The sequence below is a fragment of the Triturus cristatus genome, chromosome 8 (assembly GCF_964204655.1).
Source record: "Triturus cristatus chromosome 8, aTriCri1.1, whole genome shotgun sequence".
Lineage (NCBI taxonomy): Eukaryota > Metazoa > Chordata > Amphibia > Caudata > Salamandridae > Triturus > Triturus cristatus.
Window position 1 is genome coordinate 1,265,148,427 of NC_140591.1, and position 22,642 is coordinate 1,265,171,068.

Consider the following 22,642-nt stretch of genomic DNA (forward strand, 5'->3'; position numbering starts at 1 on the left):
AATACAATTAAGTGCTTTGTGCCTCCTGATTGTGTGGATGACTTCTGCACATCAATTATACAATCAAAGTTGTAGACAATACATGGATTGGTCATCTAAGCAGGGTGGGCCACAGTTATTTGTGAATCCAATGTTATAAAAAATATTTCACCTAGCTAAATATTGTTTTTTATTTTATTTCCAGTTAAAAATGATCTATAAATGATATTTTAAAAAATATTGTTTACATAACTATTTTTATGTTTACATTATTATAAGATTTTTAAAAAAGAATTCTGTGTTAAATGAATATATGATTTGTTAAATATTACTATTCAACTAAAATTAATACCCAATTATTAATAGTTGATGTCTGAGTATTAATACACCTGCCCATCCAATACCCCTATATCCCTTGCATCCCATCCCTTAAAAAGTATAATGCATATTTTAGAAATAAATACTTCTATTTAAATCTTTATATTTAGAAATAAAATACCCAAGTATTAGTAGTTTATACCTGAGTATTATATTCTTCCCCACGCAATACACAATTATCTCCTGTAGACAATCCCTAAAACATAGTTTGCATATTTTAAAAATAATTTCATTTATACTTGTATTTATTATGATTTAAAAATTAATATCTAAGTATTATTATTTAATGCATGTGTTAATACATGAATAATATATACAAATTGCATCCCATCCCTAAAACCTAAGATGCATATTTTAAAATGCATAAAATCCTTAACTTTATTTATATTGTAGTATTTAAACCTAAATATTCAAGTATTAACACTTAATACCTGAGTATTAAAACACCTACACACTCAACACCCTTTACCCCTTGCATCCCATCTCTAAAATTGTATGATGCACATTTAAAAATGTATTAAATAATTGCACTTATTTCTAACTTTTATGTTAAAATGAATGCCCAAGTTTTAATACACTTCCCCACCTAATATCACCATATCCATTGAATCCCATCCCTAAAAGATTTATATTTAAATACATATTAAATTTATCTCATATCAAATATTAAATATATTTTTAAAAGAAACCTAATAAAATATTCCTTAACGTATTAAAATCAATATTCACCAGTATGCGTGGTAAAGCCAAGTGTGGGAAAGGCATGAATGCTAAAGGCATGAGTGATAAAGGTACATGTGTGGTAAAGGCATGCATGGTAAACAGACAACACTGACAAATTCCCCTTTCACTATTGCAGTAAATTAACCACAAGAAATATTATTTACGAAACGGTAGTGCATAGACCCAACCTATGGTCTAGAAACCTTGGTTTTATGAGTTACAAAAAAAGACCAATGTTATAATGAAATCAATGAAAACCAATAAAAAGCTATAAAAACAAGTGAACATAAAATTACAAAAATTCTAAATCATAACAATGGAAGACCACTTATCGCATGAGAGAGTTGATTGTATATATGTAAATGTTTTATCTAATCAGGGCAATCTTTTAGGGAGAAAGGTAGGCCTCAAGCAGCAGGGCAGTCCTCTGGGGTCCGGGCAGGCCTTCTGAAATCTTCCACAGGCCCAGGAGTGTACTGAAGCAGCATTATGAGGATCCAAAAGGTATACCTGGTGCCAGCCTTTGAAGTAAAAGAATCTTCTAGACTACCCCCACATCTGGTTCTGGTAAGTTATCCCCTTCCCCTACCAAGGCTCCAAAAAATCTGAGAGAGGCAAAAGGTTAGTGTCATTTTCCTTTGTGTGTGTGGGAGAGGCAGCCCTTTGAAGTGTAAGTGGAGCAAGGAATGAATGAATGAATGAATGAATGAATGAATGAATGAATGAAATGAAATGTATAAACGCGCAACTAAGCCCGAAGGCATCAAGGCGCCTAACCAAAGAAAATCATAAAAGGCAAATCCAGAACTAAGGGTAGGCTTTAGCAAATAGCCACGTCTTGAGAGCCCTCCTAAAGGCTTGCTTTGAGGGAAGGGATTTAATCTCAGCCAGTGAGTATTCCACAGCTTTGGAGCCAAAGTTGAAAAAGCTCTGCCACCCCACTTGGCTCTACGAACACGGGGGACTGATAACAAGGATTTATTGGCGGAGCGCAGAGTTCTGGAAGGGGTATAAGGGGCCAACAGGTCCCTTAGGCCTCCAGATCTGTTAGTAGCCAAAGCCCCATAGATCAAACATAGGGACTTAAAAGAAGTCCTGGCCTTAATTGGAAGCCAGTGCAGTGTCTTTCTAGCGGCCGAAGCAGAAGCCCGCTTAGGTAGATCCAGTACAAACTTGGCGGCGGCATTCTGCACCATTTGAAGTCGCATTAACAGACCCTTGTTAATGCCTAAATATAAGGCATTACAGTAGTCAAGTCTTGAGCCTATTAATGCAATTACAATTTGCTTTCTGGCTTGAAGGGACAGGTAATGTTGGATCTTCCGCAGGATGTTTAATAAGCCCCAACATGTGGAGATAGTCCTCTTTACTTGCTGACCCATCCCCAGGGTAGGGTCAATTATGACTCCTAAGTTCCTGGCCAGGGTAGTGGGTGTCGGACACACGCCCAACGATGTAGGCCACCATTCCGCGGACCAAATGTCCTCCTTTCCTCCGAACACCAGAATTTCTGTCTTTTCGCCATTAAGCTTCAATGAATTGCAAATCATCCATTGAGCAACTGCCTCCATACAGTGTCTAAAATTGGAGGCAGCGGAGATGACAGGTTGGGCGAGAGACATCAAAATCTGCGTGTCGTCGGCATAGGAGACTACCTCCATCCCATAAGATCTAATAAGCCTGGCAAGTGGGGTCACATAGATGTTGAAAAGGGTCGGACTTAATGCCGACCCCTGAGGGACCCCACAATGCAAAGGAAGGGATGGAGATAGGAACTCCCCCAGCTTAACTCTCTGTTCGCTCTGGCCAAGAAAAGAGGCCAGCAAACTAAGTTCGGGCCCCTCCACCCCTATCTCCCTCAGCCTAGATGTTAACACTGAGGGAGACAGGGTATCAAACGCAGCCGTGAGATCTAGCAGGATAAGGAGAGTGGTCTGGCCCTTATCTACTCTAGTGCGGATGTTGTCAAGCACAATGGTAAGGGCCGACTCCGTGCTATGCTCTCTCCGAAATCCATGCTGCGAGTGATCCAGAAGGCCAGAAGTTTCCAGAAAGGCTGCAAGATGCTGGTTGAGATGGGTTTCCAGCATCTTCGCAGGAGCTGGGAGCAGCGAAATGGGGCGGAAGTTTTTGAGAACCCCCGGGTCTAATGTGGGCTTTTTTAACAAAGGTTTAACCACCGGTCTTTTCCATTGAGAGGGGAAAGTCCCATCCCTCATTGCCCTGTTCATGATATCTAATAACGGAGGCAGAAGAATCTCCTTACACTGTTTAAGGAGTTTCAAGGGGCAAGGGTCTAGAGGAGACCCCGACCTAGTCTTGATCAGGAGGACTTCAAGTTCCTGGAGGGAGAGGGGTGGAAAGCTGGACAAACACCCTGAAAGCACCTCCTCGGGTGATGTTAGCGATGAGACAGGTAAGCATGTAGAGGTAGATAGTACCGACCTCTGAATCTCTAGTGCCGAATATATGTCCACAATTTTAGATTGAAAAAATTGTGCAACATCATTGCAGAGCTGCTGTGAGCTGACAACGGGATCAGGCACCTTCAATGATGTAAGCGTGTCTACGATCTTGAACAGCTCTTTCGGCGAAGAGAGTGAGGAGGTAAGAGAAGTAAAATACTCTTGCTTAGTTCTTATCACCTCCGTCTTATAGTTCCTTAGGAGGGTTTTATGACTAACCCTCTCACGCAAATCCCAACTAATCCTCCAGAGACGTTCCTGTCTCCGTACTCCCTGCCTAAGAAGTCTTAACGATTCCGAGAACCACGGGGCCGATGGACTTTTCCTCGCAGAGTAGCGCAATGAGGCTGGAGCCAGTTCGTCAATAGCTGTTTTGATGACACTATCCATCCTCACTACTGCAGAGCTTACGTCCTCCTCTGGGGAGATCGCCAAACTGGGCAATCTGGGGGCGAGCACGTCGTTGGTTATGTTTTTGAGGTTACGTCTCAATTCCATTTTACTTGGCTCGTTCCCCTTGCTACTAACAGTAGCGATCCTTAATTCTATAGGGATCGCATAATGGTCCGACCAAGAGAGAGGGATGGGAGTCTCAATGGTCAGCCGAGTGTCATTAGAAAAGACCCCATCCACTTGCCTTGACTAGCTGTTTCATCCCACAGCCAGAGAAAATATCCAATAAGGATAGAGTTTCAATTGACTCCAAATTTTCCAAATGGAAATTCAGGTCCCCCAGAACAGTAAAGTGCTCACAGCCAAAATGTGGCTCTAAAATATTAAGCATGTGATAGCCAAAATCTGTTCTGGTCCCCGGAGGTCTATAAATGAGAAAGCCAGTAAACGGAACTACATATGATCCGTTAATGGAAAACTGAAGGGCCTGAAAGGTGTCTTGAGGTTCAGATAGTGGGATAATATGGCAGGAAAGGCAGTCTCTATGAAGGATACCCAGCCCTCCCCCCATGCGTCCCACTCTGTCCTCCCTCACCAGCCTGTAGCCTTCTGGTACCGCCTCAACCAAATCAGGTCCCGAGGAGTCCTTGGCCCAAGTTTCCGTAATGAAGACCCAGGCGGGCTTTCTGGCCAGTACGAAATCCTTAAATGCGAGATTGTTCTTAATTAATGACCCCGCATTTACGAGAAACCCCTTATCACTCCTCAGGCTAGTTCCTGATTTAAAACTCGGACCTACAGGTGTAGCGACAGCAACAGGAGCCGACACCATAGAAGAAGACCGAAAACAGTGGCAGCCGGGTGAGGTCTGAAGCGCCTCCGGGGCGTTCCTATAGTGGCACGGCAGTTTAGAAGGCTTAAGAGTGATCAAGTCCTGCCAGGAATAACTGATCCCTGTGTACTCACCATCGGTATGTCCAGTCTCCCAGCCATCCAGCCCGTCCTAAGCACGGACGGGCGCAGACGGGCTGGACTCTGGCGTTACTGCGGCACACACACCGCGCGCACACGCTGCACTCCTGCATGTTAAGCCTATATAGGGCTCTAGCGAGTCAGCCTGACTGCTAAAGCGCTACCTGGACTGGCGTCCTGTCAGCGTCCCCTACCTACCCCCAAGATGGCACCGATATTCCCAGAAAGCGCGAGACGCGCTAGGAAGGACCCGCTGAAGCCGCGGTGAAGGGCACAATTATGGTGCAAGTAAGTGACAGTGATTTTTAAAAACAGGGAAAGTGTTTAAAATATATTTAACTAGGAAGACAAAAACGGGGTATTTTTAAAATATAGCACAGCGCCTAAATGCCACAGCGCAGCGCACAGCAATGGAAAGCCTTAACAGGCAGACCCACCTTCCACTGCCCCTTAAGTACTTTTCGATTGTGAATGCCTCTAGCCAGTCAGCCTGACTGCTAGAGCGCTACCTGGACTGGCGTCCTGTCAGCGTCCCCTACCTACCCCCAAGATGGCGCCGATATTCCCAGAAAGCGCGAGACGCGCTAGGAAGGACCCGCTGAAGCCGCGGTGAAGGGCACAATTATGGTGCAAGTAAGTGACAGTGATTTTTAAAAACAGGGAAAGTGTTTAAAATAAATTTAACTAGGAAGACAAAAACGGGGTATTTTTAAAATATAGTACAGCGCCTAAATGCCACAGCGCAGCGCACAGCAATGGAAAGCCTTAACAGCTCCACCCCGGGCCATCCTGCCAACTTCTAGTCCCGTTTAACTCACTGTCTGAGAGAAATTCACAAAGCCCGATTGCCAAGCCATTCATAGTCCTTTGATACGGGACACGGGCAGCAGGCATGAAATGGTTAGGAGAAGAGAATGCTTACTTTCTAAAAGTGGCATTTTCAGGAGGTTGACTTAAAATCTGACTTTACTATTGAAGAGGATTTTAAATTATAATTAATTTGAGTCCAAAAATGGCATTCCTACATTTTCCAAATTGAAGTCTAGCACTTATTAAATGTAATAAGGTTACCCAATATTATCCTATCAGAGAAGTAGGCTCTACAGTTGTGAAAAGCGAATTTTTTAGCTGTTTTTCCCTACCAGGCTATGTAAAACTTAAAAACACATATCCTACCTTTCTAAATGCAATGCACCCTGTCCTATGAGCTGTTTAGGGCACCCTGTCCTATGAGCTGTTTAGGGCTTACCTTATGGTTGACATATGTATTTAAAAGGAAGGTTTGGGCCAGGCAAAGGGTTTATTTTCTCAGGTAGAATTGGCAATTTAAAACTCCACTATAACCTGCAATGGCAAACTGGAGACATGTTTAAAAATGCTACTATAGTGGGTGGCACAATAGGTGCTGTAGGCTCACTAGAAGCATTTCATTTCCATGCCCTGAGTACACAAAGTACCATCTACTAGGGACTTATAAGCAAATAAATGTGCCACCCAGGTATATTACTATGTTTTAGGGGGAGAGCATAAGCACTTTAGCAATGTAGGTTCTTGTCATCCAGCGAAGACCAGGAGCAGACCCTTACAGTGAGGCAACATGGCATCCTATCTCCATAAGACATGGTCAATTTCAATTAATCAATGGCAGTGCCATTTTTCAGTATTGAGCTTACTGTTCTGCATCAAAATAAAAAGACAGAAATGTGTTTTTAAGGGGAAACAACCTTTATTACAAAATATTTACCATGGGAGGCCTTTACCATGTAGCCTACTAGGCATGTGTATCCACCATGCATCACAAACCACAAGGGAATTACCCCTATTCAGTGAAAAGGGACAGGGTGTATTTACAGACAACGTTATCAAATTCCTCTTTCACTATTGCAGTAAACTAACCATAAGAAATATTATTTATGAAATTGTGCATGTAAACAACCTACAGTCTAGAAACCTCGGCTTTATGAGTTACAAATAAAGACCAATGTTATAATAAAATCAATGAAAACCAATACAAATCTATAAAAACCAAGTAAACATACAATTACAATAATTCTAAATCATAACAATCGAACACCACTTATCACATGAGAGATTTGATTGTATCTATGTAAATGTTTTAACTAAACAAGGCCATCTTTTAGGGAGAAAGGTAGGCCTCAAGCAGCAGGGCAGTCCTCTGAGGTCCAGGCAGTCCTTCTGAAATCTTCCACAGGGCAAGGAGTGTACTGAAGCGGCATTATGAGGATCCAAAATGTATACCTGGAAGTAAAAGAATGGAAGTAAGAGAATCTTCTAGACTACCCCCACATCTGGTTCTGGTAAGATCTTCCCTTCCCCTACCAAGGCTCCAAAAAGTCTGGGGTGGCAACAGGCTAATGTCAGGTTCTTTTGTGTGTCTGCTGGAGGCATCTCTTTCAGATGTAAGTGGAGCAGGGAACAGCTCCACCCCCAGCCATCCTACCAACATCTAGTCCTGTTTGTTCTCTGTCTGGGAGAAATTCGCAAACCCCAATTGCCAAGCCATTCATAGTCCTTTGATACAGGACACAGACAGCAGGCATCAAATGGTTAGGAGAAGAGAATGCTAACTTTCTAAAAGTGGCATTTTCAGAATGTTGACTTAAAATCTGACTTTACTATTAAAGAGGATTTTAAATTATAATTAATTTGAGTACAACAATTGCATTTCTACCTGTTCCCAATTGAAGTTTAACACTTATTAAATGTAATAAGGTTACCCAATATTATCTTATCAGAGAAGTAGGCTCTACAGTTGTGAAAAGCGAATTTAGCTGTTTTTCACTACCAGGCCATGTAAAACCTAAAAACACATATCATACTTTTTATATGCAATGCACCGTGTCCTATGAGGTGTTTAGGGCTTACCATATGGGTGACTTACATGTATTTAAAAGGAAGGTTTGGGACTAGAAAAGGGTTTATTTTCTCAGGAAGAGTTGGCAGTTTAAAACTCCACTATAGGCTGCAATGGCAAACCTGAGACATGTTTAAAAGTGCTACTATAGTGGGTGGCACAATAGGTGTTGCAGGCTCACTAAAAGCATTTAATTTGCATGCCCTGGGTACATGAACTACCATCTACTAGGGACCTATAAGTAAATATTTGTGCCACCCAGGTGTATTACTATGTTTTAGGGGGAGAGCATGAGCACTTTGTCAATATAGGTCCTTGTCATCCAGTGAACACCAAGAGCAGACCCTTACAGTGAGGCAGCATGGCATCCTATCTCCATAAGACATGGCCAATGTCAATTAATAAATGGCAGTGCCATTTCTTCGAAGGATTGAGCTTACTGTTCTGTATCAAAACAAAAAGACTGAATTTGTATTTAATGGTAAACAGCCTTTATCACATAATCTTTACCATGGGAGGACTTTACCATGCAGCCTACCAGGCATGTGTTTTCACGATGCATTTCAAACCCCGAGGGAGTAACCCTAGTTCAGTGAAAAGGGGCAGGGTGTATGCACAGACAATGCTAACAAATTCCCCTTTCACTTTTGCAGTAAACTAACCATAAGGAATATTATTCACAAAACGGTAGTGTATAGAACCAACCTGTAGTCTAGAAACCTCGGTTCTATGAGTTACAAAAAATGACCAATGTTATAATAAAATCTATGAAAAACAATAAAAAGCTATAAAAACCAAATGAACATACAATTAAAATAATTCTAAATCATAACAATGGAAGACCACTTATCACATGAGAGAGTTGATTGTTTATATGGAAATGTTTTATTATTATTTAGCAACAATTGAAATTCCTTATTACATTGAAAACTGGATATAACATCACAATTGCATTCTGTAGAAAATCGATTACAAAAAGTGCTTTTGCATATATTTTCAAACCTCTTATACAAAAAGTAACTCTTGTACATCACCCTATATATGAATTCTCATATCCTTTATATTACAATAAAAACAATAACAATCAATTGTCACCAATTAATTAAAAAGACATAACATATCAAATACTGTAATTCATAAAAAACTCCTTGGAAGCTATCTATATCAAAACTGTCAAAACTGTTGGTGTAGCGTTCCGGTGAACAATATAATTCTCATCACCTTCTTCAGGACAATAGTTAAGTATTAAAACCTTATCACTACAGGGCAAAAAATTAATAATCACATTTTATACAACATGCCATTGCATGCTAGAACATTACATGTAAACCAACAATATGTTCACTTGGTTTTACAAAAAAAAAATCATTTAAAACAAAAAAAATATAGAAAGTCTAACTTTACTACTCATAAATGCCCTTTGTGAACACTGAAAATCATAAAGTTAAACTTTTGTCTCAGTTCTGGTCTCAGTTAAACTTAAGCCCAAAACTTAAGTTTAATTGAGACAAAAGTCTAACTTTACTACTCGTAAATGCCCTTTGTGAATACCGAAAGTCGTAAATTTAGACTCATCTCAGTTTACCTTTGTGAATCGGGCCCAATGTGTCTCCAAGTAGTGTGAGATTGCAGCAGAAATGACCATTGTACATGAGTCTGCCTAGGAGCATCTCCTGTCTAGATTGTCTCATGTGAGCACACCTTTTTCTTTTTTTTCCTTTTTAACTCTTTTTTTATTGAAAATAAGGCATGACACATAGGTAATAAAGTTACATGCAAATTGGCCATAGAGGTAGCAGTACAGGTTGTTCATTGAATCATACGTATCTCAAAATAGAAGTGATAGTTCCAATTATACAGAGTTAGGTCCCACTGATAACATACTCTCTGGTCCTCGGAGGTAGACAGATCTCGCCCCTGTGGACATTCCATTGCCCCCATATTTGCGTCCATTTATTAGGGCACCCCCTAGCCTCGTAAATGGACTTCTCCGTGACCATACACCAGTCCATATCATTCCCCATGCTGCTATACTCGGTGGGTTTAGAGCCCTCCATAGCCGGGCAATGTTACTTTTGGCAACCATCAACCCCAAGGTAACCTACGTTCGTTCCCTGGAGTTCAAGTCAGTAGGGTCCCATATGTTCAACAAAGCTAATTTAATGTTGCAATGAATCTGTTACCCCAGCGCTTCCTCCAGCAGGTGCAAAACCGCCTCCCAGTAACTCTGGATCAGTGCGCACTCCCAGAGAGTATGGATAAAAGTTCCCTCCTGCCCACATTGCCGCACACAACCACCGTCTGGAATGTAAGCCATGCTAACCATCCGGGGCCCCAATCAGTAGGCTCTATGGAGAAGTTTCAACTGTAGAAGACGGAGCCTGGAGGAGATGGCCACCTCTCGAGGGGAGGCGACCACCGCCCGCCACTCCTCATCATCCAAGCCCGCCACATCGTGGTGCCATTTGGCTCTCAAGCGGGTCAGGGGATCTGTCATGTTATTTATGAGCTTTTTGTAAATAAGTGATATGGCCTTCTCTGGTAGGTCGCTGTCCAAAATTCTGTCTTCTAGTGGGGATGATTCGGGGAGTTCACTACCCTTGGGAAGAACCGCAAGCAGAGCATGCCTAATTTGGAGATAGCTGAAATATTCAGACTGGGCTAGGTCATATTCTTGCTGTAATCGGGAAAAAGGGACTACCTTCCCCGTCTTCCGTAAATCACACATCCTGGAAATACATATAAGGTCCCATCTGTTGAAACCCTTCGAGTGGATCAGTCTACCTAATTGCTCACTGTGCCAGAGTGGTGTGGCCTGCGTGAGTTTCCCTTCCCATCTCAAGCTTTTGGTAGCTACTTTCCATACATGCACCGCATGCCCAGTCGGGCCAGTCAGAGCAGGCTTCAAAAACCGTACATATAGAGCACCATCAAAGCTGCCACACGGGAGGAGCCATCTGTTGATCTATAAGGCCGGGTCGCCCTGAGGCCTGTACATACATTGGTTGATTGCTGCAAGTTGCAATGCCCAGTAATACTTCCTGATATCCGGAAGTCCGATGCCCCCATTGAACCACCTTAGCGTGAGTTTGTGTGTTGCAATACGAGGAGCTTTACCCTCCCACAGCAATTCGTACACAACACCATCAAGTTCCTTAAAATACGAGGAGGCAACAGGAAGCGGGGTGTTCTGTAGCGCACATAAAAGTCTGGGAAGGGACATCATTTTGAATAGGGCTGCGTGCCCCAAGAGAGACAACGGAAGCGATTTCGAGTGTTGGACATCTGATTTAAGACGCACTAGAGGCGGCAGGAGATTACAGTTGTAAAATCCAGATAGATCTTTAGAGACCAAGATCCCCAGATATTTAAAGCTATCGGTTGCCTCCGTCAATTGGCATCCCCGAGGGAGTGAAGGCCGCTTGCCATAAAGGACATAAAGCACTGATTTAGACCAGTTTATCGAGTATCCCGCAAACCTACCAAACACATGAAATATGTCCAGAACCACATTGAGGGATACAGCCGGGGATGCCTAATAGAGCAAGATATAATCCGCATATAGTGAGATGCGGTCCTCCCATCCTGATGTCCATTTAAGGTCCCGTATGACAGGGTCCTGACGGACCCACGTTGCCAGAGACTCAAGGGCCAAGGCGAAAAGAAGCAGAGACAAGGGGTAAACCTGTCTCGTAACCCTGCCGAGAACGAAACGGGAGACTTCCTGTTGTTGATAACTACTTGGGCAAGCGGTTGATGGTATAGAAGCCGCACCCAATTAATAAATTTGAGGCCAAAGCCCCACTTATGAAGAACTGCGAACATATAGGGTAATTTGATGGTGTTGAATGCGAAAGCAGCATCAAGGGATACCACGACAGCGTCTTCCCTGATCGTGTCAACCCGGCACAGAACTCCATGGAACCTGCGCAAGTTGAGGCAGGTATTTCTAGCAGGCATAAATCCGGATTGGTCCAGATGGACCAAGCGGGTAAGGACCCTAAGCAGCTGAGTGGCAAGAACCTTCGCTAGGATTTTCGCTTCACAGTTAAGCAATGAGATGGGTCTATAAGATGAATACTTGTCAGCCGGCTTGCCCACTTTATGAATGACAACGATATTGGCGAGTCTCTGATCCTCGGGGAGGATACCCTTTGTCTTACTTTCACCGAACATTGCAGTGAGATAGGGTGCTGTCTTGCCCGCCGTGAGCTTGAACAACTCAATGGGCAGACCATTGAGGCCCAATGCTTTCCCCCGCGCAAATCTTGGAGGGCTTTCTCAACCTCTGCGACTGTAATGTTGAGATCGAGGTCAGAACTCTCCTCCTCGGTGAGTGATGGCATTAAAATATCACATAAAAGCGAGGAAGCCTCGTCCTCCGTGTGTGGCATATGGGAGGTATAAAGCGTCTGATAGTATTTGCCAAATGCATCCGCTATTTCTTGGGGTGCAGTGAGGTAGGAATGGGATTCTGTTTCTATCTCAACCACGACACAATGAGCCCGATCCCTGTGATCTAGCCAAGCCAGTAGTTTGCCGGCCTTATCGCCCACATCATTGATTCTGCTGCGCATTACCCTATAATGCGTCTTGGCAGCCTCTGTAGCCAGATCGGTGCATTCCTTGACTTTAATATGCAATTGCTGACACACCTCCGCCGAGTCCTTATCCGGACTGCGTTATCTAAGTCTAAGATTTCCCCCTCTAAGCGAATCATGTCTGCCCCCTTCTCTCTGCGCTGTCCCGCGATCTGGGACAAGACTACCCCAATATAACAACCTTGTAGGCCTCCCAAAGCACATTCATTGAGTCAACCGATCCTTCGTTCTCCTGAAAGTAAAGGTCTGACTCACTCAAGACCTTATCCCTGATTTGGGAATTCGTGAGGTACCAGGAGTTAATCGGGGCAATACGGCCGACTGTGGGCTCGCCCACCTCTAGGTGACATAGTATGAGTGAGTGGTCGGAGATCTCACTAGCCAGGTGTTGTATGTCTTTGACGGTGTGGAGTTGATGCGTCAGTGTCAACACATAGTCTATACGGGACATACTGCGATGACGGCCCGAGAGGTAGGTGTATTGTAGTTCGGCCGGGTGCAGTCTCCTCCAGGCATCCACCAGGCCCATTGCTCCCAGAAAGCTGTGAATCCGCCTGCTGAAGGGCGGCAAAGTCATCTGGGGCCATCGGTCGAGGGAATCAGAGACAATAGAGTTGAAATCGCCCCCGATCAGCAATCTGCCATCCGGCAAGTCAAAAAGGAGATCCCCAAGGTCTATGATGGCCTGAGTGTGCAGCACCGGCGGTATGTAAACAGAAAGAAGATTAAGTATGCGCCCCTCCCTGGTCCCAGAGGCAGCCACGAATCTACCCAGAACATCAGTACAGATCGAGTCAATGGTCATGGCGAACGATTTTTGTACCAAGATACCCACTCCCCAGGAGCCAGAACCAAAGGCCGAGTGTGGCACCAGCTGGAAACCCTATCGCGACAGGACCTTGCATGCATTCCCAAGCAGGTGGGTCTCCTGTAGGAGGACAACATCAGGGTAGGGTCGTTTTAAACATTAAAGTACAATGCCGAACTGGCCAACATCTGTAACTCAATGTTCTCAACAGGAATGTACCCTTCCATTTGGAAAGAAACCATTATCAAACCTCTACTCAAAAAACACAACCGCAATCCTACAGAGACCAAGAATTACAGACCAATTGCAGGCCTCCCCCTCTCTGCAAAGATCATCGAAAAAGTGATGAATATCCAGCTAGCCAGCTATATTGAGAACAACAACTTCTTAGACGACACCCAATTTGGTTTTAGGAAAGGCCATGGCACAGAATCTGCACTCATCAAGACATCCGACGAAATCAGGATGACTTTTGATAAGGGAGGTGCCGCGGTCCTGGTGCTGCTGGATCTTTCAGCAGCATTTGACACGGTCGACCACTCATCCTTAATCGACTGTGTCTCAGCCATAGGTATCAAAGACAAAGCAAAGGCCCTTTTGATATCCTTCTTGTCTAACCGCACCCAACGTGTAAAGTTCGGCAACTTCAATTCCCCTTCTTTTTCACTACCATGCGGGGTCTCTCAGGGATCCTCGCTAAGCCCGACCCTGTTTAATTTATACGTGTCGGACCTTGCTAGGATTATCAAGTCACACAATCTGCTTACATCCTATGCCAACGACACACATATTGTGTTGGAGATCCATGACAACAGCAAGTTAGTTTCGGATAACTTCAGAGAGGGAATGTTTGCCATCAGTACCTGGATGGCAAACAATTGTCTAAAGCTGAACTCTGAAAAAACAGAGGTGATGATCTTCGGAAACCTCTCCCCCAGCTGGTCTCCTTCCTGGTGGCCGGGAGAGTTGGGCCCTCCTCCGCCCCCTGTCACTAAGGTTAGAAACCTGGGAGTCATGTTTGATGATAAACTTTCTTTTATTCATCACGTCAATTCGGTCGTCTCATCATCCTTTTTTACTATCAGGATGATAAAAAAACTTCTGCCCTACCTTCCTCCTAATGCAGGCAAGACTCTCATCAGTACACTCGTCATGTCTATAATGGACTACTGTAACAGCCTACTAATCAACGCCCAGGAAAGAGTCCTACATAAATTGCAGTTGGTGCAAAACGCAGCAGCTAGAATTCTCTCAGGCACCCCTAAGTTCAAACCTATCTCCAAGGTACTAACACAGCTACACTGGCTGCCCATCAAACGCAGAACAAAATTCAAGGCCCTATGCATTGCCTACAAAGCAATACACAACATAGGACCTGAATTTCTCCCAAAAAATGTATGCTTCTGTAGACCAACAAGAACCCTACGCTCTTCAGCAGATCATTTGCTGACTGTGCCTAGAACCAAAAAGGCCACCTGGGGTGACAGAAGATTCACTGTCGCCACCGCCAAACTCTGGAACACACTCCCTCTACATATCAAAACCAATCCCACATTGTTATCCTTCTGTAAACAATTAAAAGCTTGGTTATTCAATCAATAAACCTTCCTTCCCCATCTCTTCTCAACTCAGCTGTCCTTAGCAACGAGGCACCTAAGGGTATTTGTGCGCTCAATAAATTGCCTAATAATAATAATAATAATAATAATGCCCCGCTTAATCTTATCTCCCAGTCCATTGACATTCCACCATAGCAGCTTAAGCCTCTGTTCGGTCGTCTTGCCCATTGCACCTTATTAAGAGTGCACTCAGGCACAGGGGGAGCCACCCAAAAGGGCCCCCAGGGGGAGACACTCCATTAGACCTGTTCCCCTTCACAAATCGATATACCAAAAGCATGTAACCTGTAACTGTCACTGTTCGAAGTGCACACCTTTTTCAAAATCTCGATGCCATCAGAACATTAAAAGTACATTGGTATAGAAAATTTCCAGTCCATAAAGAGGTCTTACTCGTGTCCATAAGGGAAGTAAATTTACTGTACATTCTAGGTTTTGCTATCACAAATACCAGTGTAGTACTGAGTGGTGGCAAACACATATGACTCCAAAATGTCAGCATATCACTCCTTGATGTAAATCACCCGCCGCAGAATGACACTACACCGATGCACATGTGCATCTCACCTGACCAAATACACACTTCTCAATGGCATGCAATGGAATATTGCCAGAAAGTACTGGAAGTGTTCCAACCATGTGTGTCATTGCCTCAACAATTTCACTTGGCTAATGACATCCATCAATGCTATTGGGTAAGTGTGACTCACCCCCCATGTCTAAACACCAATGTATGTGGTTACAACAACTCTGTATACCCATCGCTGATTTACATTGTCACGGACACATTGGCCAACATAAAAAAATCTGAATGATTCTGTTTGAAAAACTGGTAGACCCTCATGATCAAGTATGGAGCAGTTGGACATGTGACAGTACAACATGTAAAGGTACACGCAATAGCATTTAGGCAACAAAATATTTGGTCCCATGGTGTTAGCCACCTCATGTTACTTTACATTCCCCACTTACCAAGGGGATGTAGTTCTCAGTGTCTGCATCCAGAGTGCATTGTCACATGCCATAAGTAAGTGGTCCACCATCAAATGAGATACAGTAGTGAGGGAGCATTACTCCAGAAAAGAGGTTGACAAGTAGCATGTTTATGATCACTGTCACACATGACTTCAAATGATGATATAGGTCATATGAGACAATAGGCAGACATGTGGCTGCTCAACAATGGAAACACATGTTTCCATTGGTCATGTTTACACTAGTCAAAGGTGAACACCATACTCCTACAATCAGACCTACACATGCAACAATGTTCCCAGTGTCTGGGACATGAGTCACCTACAAGCTTGGAGGGGTAATAGCTGCCTGCAACTTAAGATAGATGGTCATGCATAATGTTGTACTCAAGGAAATTCTCACCATCTCATAGCTGCTGCTAGGCTCTCAACAGTTCATCAAGGTCTTGGTATGCCATTGCCAGTATGAGGGCCATTAGGGGGGTAAGGGTTTGAAGAGTGCCCCTTTTGCCTGGGAAGGACATCCCCAGCTGGACCTCCCCGATCTTCTGGGTCCAGCGTTTCAGGTCCTCCTATCTTTTTCTGCAATGAACACTGTGCCGACGAGTAACCCCAAGGGTCCACATCTTCCAGGCGATGGCTTTCCACATGGGCACCTTCTGATGGGCGTTGACCTGTATGGGTTCAATAGATTAAGAGACGGAGTGGACATGCAAGATATAAGTATCAGCTACGGTGAGATAGAGGTAGTAGACAGCTAACATAGACATCTAACCACTTTGCACTCTTTACACTTTTGAAGCACACATGCTGAGCAGCAGAAAATCCATTACTGCACAATTTCAATGCCTTCTGAATACTACCCTCTATCCTGATCCTGCCTATACTCATTACACCAGACCCCTGACATCACGTACCCCTGGCCCAAGTCACATGTGCTCTGAAAGGTGTAACCATGTAAGACAGCACACCAATGTGTCCTCCTGAAGGCTACAGTAGTATTGCAGCCATGGACAGACACCTGGACAGTCTGGACAAATGACTTGAATACAATTGGCAAAAAAATTGCTTCTACCATTGCATTGAGTACATGCCAAGCTTGGGGTCACAAATAAAGGACTGACATGTCTGTAAATGATAATTCCCACTCTGTGGATCAGTGCACATGTTGATTACTAATTTGGACTGTCTACTATGTCTATATGTGTCTGTATGGGAAGTCCTGACATACCAGAACACACAGTATGTCATATGTGGCAGTGCATATGGTACAACATCAACATAGCATTTTACAAAATGCGCTATTGTGCACAATTACAGAGTAGGTGATGCACTTTGGAACTGCACTGCAGGTGTGACAAACTATCTGCAGTGAACATTTTTCTCATAAACAATGTTCCTGTACAATGGTAGCATCACTCATATGACAGTAAAATCCAAGGCATGTGGGAGTGGGGGCTTTTGCTAAGGCAATGATTCACAGTGGCAAAATGGATCCCTGGACAGTAATCTCGGGTCTGGGGGCTCTCATCTTGCACCATACCAAATCTAGTATCACTAGATACCTTTAAGTCAACTCATGGTCCTGTTACACTGATTCAGGACGCATCTGAGGATCTGTAGATCTACAGGGTGAGTACTATGTGCATCTGTTCCATTGGATAATACATTCTGCTCCAGCCTGGGCCATGGAGCATACAAGGCACAAATCATTGTCAGTGTTTGATCTCCGCATGCTGAGCACACTGTTCCCACATGACCATCACACGGCCACATTTACTATATTTAACAGTACATCTTATGGCCATTCTATATATCACTTTAGCATTGTGGGTCACTGTGAAGGGGTCTGTGAGGTGTTGGTACCTCCCTGACAGTGACAACATGTTGGTGATGCCTCATGTGTGCTGAGCGATTGGTGGGACTGTACGGATAGTTCACATATCCTATACATCCCACTCACAGGAAAAACATTCAAATGTGGATTTAAAACCTATACATTTTTTTAACACATCTGCCATATCATGATGCGCAAAGTCTTCACTGGTGAATATTGGGTTTATACATGCATAGAAATGCAAATACAACCTGTGTATGGTTTAGGAGTGTATGCACATCACCATGATGATGTTACGTCCACAAATGACTGCGCCACACTTACCATAACTCTTTGTGTTCTATGCTGGGGCCACACCATCTGACTCACAATAGTCTTATGTCAGTCTGGAACTCTGAGCCACAATGTGGGCCATGGGCTTGGATAGGATAAATCTTGCAGAGTATACATTGTGTCAGCAGTACTCACCTGTTCCTCTGGTGAGCCATAGAACTAGTGGTGCCGTTGAAGGGACCCCTTCGACCTTGGTCTGGAGTTTCCGCTGGAGTGAAGGGAGGAGCCCTGATCCCCATACAGCATGACATGGCAGCTCCCAGAGATGGTAAACAACAGCTGAAGATGAGGATGTGTAGTAAGCAGCAGGTGTCTGGAATCAAGTGATTTGTTTCCCAAACCACAATTTTTTAAGTACACCACATAGGTGGTCTTCTATGTAGCCAGCTACGGACTTGACCGCAGCGGTCGCATTTTACAATGTTAGCATATGGCTGTGACCGCCGTGGTAGGATCTGCCTACTGTGAGGTTTAAATCAGCTGGTGGTTGCCAAATGAGGATGTCCTAGTGGTGAACTCAGGCATCCACATAGGCTATCATCTCTGTCGGCGGACACATCCCTTGAACCATCATGGTTGCATTTTTCAAATGAGAAGCCCATGACTGTGACCGCTGTGGTAGAATCCACCAACCGCATGATTCAAATCAGCCAGCGGTCAGATATCCTGCATGTCCCATTGGAGAGTCTAGGCCTCCACCATGTCAGTGTTGTAAAACACTTTATGAAACAGTTTTGTAAATGTGTATTTGCCACTATATGAATGTTGAAACATGTTACATGATGTATGACACCATTCCCCTGCCTATACCTTTGGTCACACGTCTGTGTTGTACATGACTTTGCATGTACACACGATTACCATGGTACAGTGTACACTGGCAGTAACAGAAGTAATGTCTGCAATGTGGACTCCACAGCATGACGTTGTCGATCATACCAAAGAAGTGTATATGATGTGCCTAGTGCTGTTACGGACACATGTGGACTCCAGACTGGGGATCATAGGAGGAAGTTGTGATGAAAGCAGTGCATCCTAATCATCCAGGTGACTCCTGTATATATACATGGAATGTATATATGATACTTTTGACTGTCTTCCGCCTGGAATGGGCTCTCCCACAACAGTGTCCAATGTGGTAAAGGTAGCATCCAGCTCTATGTCATGCATCACATCCACTTTCCTCATACAAGAAGTTGCCATGTATGAAATTTTTCTTTTGTACATAAAGTGAAGTGAACTGCTGCATACTGCTCAGATATTCATTATTGTTTGTTCACATCACTTTTGGCTGTGTCTTGAAATATGTTAATGTGCATACTGTGACCGATATCCATATGTGTGTCTACTCCACAAATAGGAACCTTGGTAGAGGGATGAGATGACAGCCTCCAGTGTACCGGACATTCCCAGACCTTCTAACTGTGGAAGAAAGACACATCATCCAGACGTTTTGTCTTAAAAGGCAGACAGTACAAGATTTATGTGATCAATTGGAGCCTCATTTACGTCCTCAAAGACATAATCCCACAGCTCTGACACCAATGCTCTAGTCCACAGTCCAACAGACTTCTCCCATTAGAAATGGCAAAGTGTACAGGAAGAGTCAACAAAGTGAACATGCTGCACATGAAGTGAGACATCAGGAGCGACGTTTCTTCGTGGCGGTGGTTGGTGCCTTGCCACCCAAACCTTCTAGATTTTTCCTTGGACATCCCAGCCTGCGATGGGTGGAGAGATCCCCTGCTGCAGGGTCAGAGGTATCTGAGGATTCTTGATCTGCCAGGGCCTCCCTTCCTTTGGCTGCCACAGATGTGGAAGGGCGAGATCTAATTGTACACCAGGCAGGGGTAGGTGGTGGGGAAAAGCCCTGCAGAGTGTGGTGCTTGTGTCTCTCAGCACCACAATCAGCTGGCCAATATTGTCATTGTGTGTGTGTTGAGCCGCTGATCTATGGACCTCTGTAGCTGCTTCATCTCCAGGAGTTCCTCAAGTGCCTGGCCCATCCCTCCTTGGGTTTCCTCATAGGTACAGAGGAGTCAGGCAAGGTTGGCCTGAGCATCATTAGCACCAGTGGCCTCACTTTGCCGGCCCACCGTTACCCTCCCATCACCCCTGCCCTCTCAGGCCAGTGTCCTTGACACAACCTGCACCCTCTCACTGCCTCCTATGTCCTCAATGAAAGGGTTGTTAATTCTCACCTCTTGAGGTGGGAGTGGGGGGCAGGAGATGTTGCCACTATTACTAGTAGCACAGGTTGTTGGGGTAGAGGTCGGCACCGATGTTGCAGCTGGGGTGGGCATGGTGAGACTCAATGTTGCTGTCTGCCTAGGCCCACCAGATGGGCCAGGTAGGTCCTCCAAGTCCACTTCTCCAGGAGATTCAGCATCAATGAAGACTTGATCCTGGGGTGGAGGTGGAGTCAGGGCAGTGCCTTGACTCTGGGCAGATGTTGTGCCAGATCCACCTGAGAGCACTCCCTTTTGTGTTTGACTCATTTCTAGACATTGGGAGACATCCTTTACATGTGGTGGTATTGGCCGGATATTTTGCCGTACAGATGTGCTTCTTGTAGAAATGAGGGGTGGACATGCCATCTCCAAATGACTTTCACAGAACAGGATGTAGGAGTAACATGTGTATATCTAAAATCCGATTCCTAGTTGTGTACAATACAGGCACACACACATCTTGGTTGTTTTTCAGCATTGTTACTAATGTGTGCTGTGCATTATCATTGGGTCATCAGACAAATCATATCAGCTGTGTCAATATGATGCCTTTATGACATGTCATGTTCACACATGATATGGTGTCACTCATGGGTTCATTATCTTCATATATGGATACCAGGGAGAGTTCAAGCTGAGTAGGCATACATGTGCCTAAGCAGAACATTGTGTGTAGAATGCTCAGCCCGTATGACTTGGGGACCATTGAAAAATGGCTAACAAGTGAGTTAGGAAGGAGTTCACTGGTGCCTCTTGTTTAGTGTTCAATCAACGGGGCCTCATGGTAGATGTCGTCACTTCAGTCTCCCATACCCCTGACTTTAGCAATGGCTACCTGTATATGTGCTGACCATCAGTAGAGACATGGTTGACAGATAAGTATGGAGGAAGGACACTGGTGCCTCTTGTTTAGTGTTGAAGCAACAGTGCCTCATGGTAGTTGAAGTAGTTTCTTTTCAAACTTATGTACACTAGCTAAATTGGATTCGTGTTAGATACATGTTTGCAGGATGTAGGAGTGCTGGCCCATACTTTTATACATTTACACATGCTAAGGGTCTGGGATGGTGATTTGATGTTAATGCACTGACAGGCAGCATTTCCACATGTGGGATGTGATGGAGATAGGTACATGTGATCTTATTTGCAGGGCTACTGATCGTTAATGATCATTACACATCTCTGATACTTTGGCTATTGCATGTTTGTAAAGCAGTTGGCATTACTATGGCAAGAGATGTGATGTGTGCATTTAAACATAGATATGTTGTGACTGTTGTTGAGGTGTTACTTACCAGACTCCAATCCCCATGTATTCCAGTCAAGCCCTCTGAATTCAGGATAGATGCACCTTATCCTCCCAGGGTGTGAGTTCTAATGATGGTCCGCGAGGACCACCGTTAGTCTTCTGGGCTACGCGGTGGTGCCTGGAGGCCAGGTTCTTGGCCCTCGTCTTCCAGTCATGCCACCTCTTCCTGATGTCCTCCTTTGTTGCAGGGTGGTACCAACAGCATTCACTTAGTTGACTATCCTGTCCCACATTTCATTTCTTCTAGTGAGAGGAGTTTGTTGGACTTGGGATCCAAAGATTTGTGGCTCTTCTCTAATGATTTCATACACCATCCCTGTCAACTCGGTGTCAGAAAATCATGGATTTTTGGCCGGTGGCATTGTGTTAAAATTTAAATCAGTGAGTGACAGTGAAGAAAACGGTCAATGTGATCAAACCAAGGTATGAAAAAGATATAAGTGCACAAAACGTGTGTGGAGTGTGTGTGATGGGATTGTGTGTTCAGGGGTGCCTTTTCTCAAAACGATGCTATATATCTTGCTGTGCTGGAGTGTAGTAGCAAAGGATCATGGTCTGGGGTGTGTTTTCTACTTTGAATTGTAAGTTTGTCCACTTTAGCAGTGTCCATCAGCTGTGTATTTTTTGAAACATCCAATTGACACTGTTGGGGTGTTTCGCATTTGCAATACCACAGCAGTCTCTCGCAGTGGTGCAACAGCCCACTAGAGACCGCCAGTACAATGCTTTCATCGTTATTTGCTTGGCGATTGTACTACAGACCTGTTGGCCTTGGAATCTCTACCAGCATACTTTGCGACTGCAGTGGTCAATAACGAGAGTTAGGCTACTGCCATGGTCAATGCGGGGAGATTTGTGGCCCCCGCTCTCCATGCCGAGTGCTTTCTGACCGCCGCGCTCCATGTCAAGTGCTTTCCAACCACCACGCTCCATGTCAAGTGCTTTCCAACCACCATGACCCATGCCTAGTGCTTTCTGACTGCCGCAGTCGGAGGTTTGGCCAGCATTCATCATAATACAGTGAAGGTTAGTGCGTGGCCTCGCTGGTGGGAATTGGACCGCGGCCACTGCGGTTGTATCGTCGGTCCAATCGCCATAGTAATGAGGCCCTATATTACTTACCTAAAGCAAACAATATTCTTGAC